This window comes from Acomys minous, assembly GCF_964271855.1.
Source record: "Acomys minous genome assembly, chromosome: 18".
Taxonomy (NCBI): domain Eukaryota; kingdom Metazoa; phylum Chordata; class Mammalia; order Rodentia; family Muridae; genus Acomys; species Acomys minous.
Genome location: NC_140501.1, coordinates 69,562,064 through 69,564,074, shown reverse-complemented (window position 1 = coordinate 69,564,074; position 2,011 = coordinate 69,562,064).

Below are 2,011 nucleotides of genomic sequence, written 5' to 3'. Positions count from 1 at the left end.
TGTGTGTGTATCTTGTCTTATTCTTTTACCTTCAGACCATTTGTACATTTGTTTAGAGTGTGCTTCTTGAAGACAGATAGAGGTGCTTCTGGCTTCTCTCCAGCCTCCTCATCTCCACATTCAAACCATGTTATTAATCATTTACATTTAATATGATTATTGGTACCATTGGGCTTAAATCTGTGACCTTATTGTTTAAATTTCTTGCTTTTATTTGCCTTTCCTTTTTCCACAGTTTTCTTTTTCTTTTTTTAAATGGATTTTAAAAAGTGATTAGATTTTTCCTTGTCTTATTGGCATTTAGTTTAGTGGTGGTGACAGTTTATAGAATCAATCTCTCTCTCTCTTTGCCCATCTTTCTTTCTCTGTCTCTCTGTCTCTCTCTGTCTGTCTGTCTTTCTCTGTCTTTCTATATATCTCTCTCTGTCTCTCTGTCTCTGTCTGTCTCTGTCTGTCTTTCTGTCTCTGTGTGTCTGTCTCTGTGTGTCTGTCTCTGTCTGTCTTTCTGTCTCTGTGTGTCTGTCTCTGTCTCTCTGTGTCTCTCTCTGTGTATAGACTAGCCTAACAAGCCTAGTCACGGATCTCACTGTCCAACGACCTGGTATTGATGGTTGTCCTTTGGTACAGATCAGCTTCTTCTTATCTAGCACAAGCAGCATAGAATGGAAGCAAAGCAAAATAAAATAACAGAAACAAACTCCAAAAGCCTGGGAATGACAAGGACAGACCCATCACCTTCTGTCCTTGGAAGACGTGAGTTCATCCTGACACGTCAGGCTTTCGGTCTTCTTACGACTGGTTTGAGGAGACAAGAGTGTCAAATTTTGGTGGTGCTTCCCTTTATGTTTTCTTTTGGGGAATTTCCTAGTGAAGGCTTAAAAAGGTGTTTTTTGTTTTGGTTTGTTTTACAGAATTTTTGGAACCTTAAATTGCTTAAAACCATTTGTACATTATGTGAAGTAGCCTTAAGTTTGAGCTTTAATTCCACAATGACTTTTCACATGTGATTTTATTTACCTGTCCTCCCGCCCCCAGATAGGGATTCTCTGTGTAGCTTTGGCTGTCCTGGACTTTCTTTGTAGACCAGGCTGACACTGAATTCACAGGGATCTGCCTGCCCCTGCCTCCCAAGTGCTGGGATTAAAGATGTGAGCCACCACGCCTGGCTTTCTTACACAGTAGCCTGAGTGATCTTGGTGTGATCTTGCAGCATCACAGGGATATTTGTTTAAAAGCTCACCTTCATTTATATGAAATATATTCTCATCTATTTTTATAGGATTTAATTTGCCTTTATGGATGATCAGTTTAGTGTGAGCGGCTTTTGTTGTGTATCCCAGGCTGGTCGTGAAGTTATAATTCTCCTGACCCAGTCTCCTAACTGCTGCTGCTATTGCTGCCGCCACCACCACCTCCTCCTCTTCCTCCTCCTCTTCTCCTTTTCCCCTGGCTCCAGGTTTCTCTGTGTAGCCTTGGCTGTGCCGGGACTCACTCTGTAGACCAGGTTGACCTCAAATTCACCTGCCCCTGTCTCCTGAGTGCTCAGATTAAAGGCGAGTGCCAGCTACCACCATGCTCTAAAGGCAAACCAGTGCTGTTGAAAGTCTCCAGGATGGACACCTCTTGGTACAGATTGCCTTGTGTGGACTCTTTTTATTGGCAAGAATTTGACCTATGACTCGCATTAACTGATAGGATATGGTGGAAGTTGGTTTAGGGTAGGCTCCTTGGCTGGACATTTGTCATGTCTGTGCGTTCCAGCGTCTTCCAGCTGGGATATGTGCTGTCAAACACACTGGATTGATTTAAAGGGATATTTTACTACCTTGCTGAAAGAACTATGTGAAAAGGGATCACTTTTTAGTTGTGTTGTGCCCTAGGCCAGTTTCCATGTAACTCCGGTGTTAGTTACCATCTGATGTCAAATTACGTAAGCTAGGTGAAGAAACCAACGGAAGAACAGCCGCACTGAGCCCAGCTACCCACAGAAAGGTAAGACAATCAAATGATC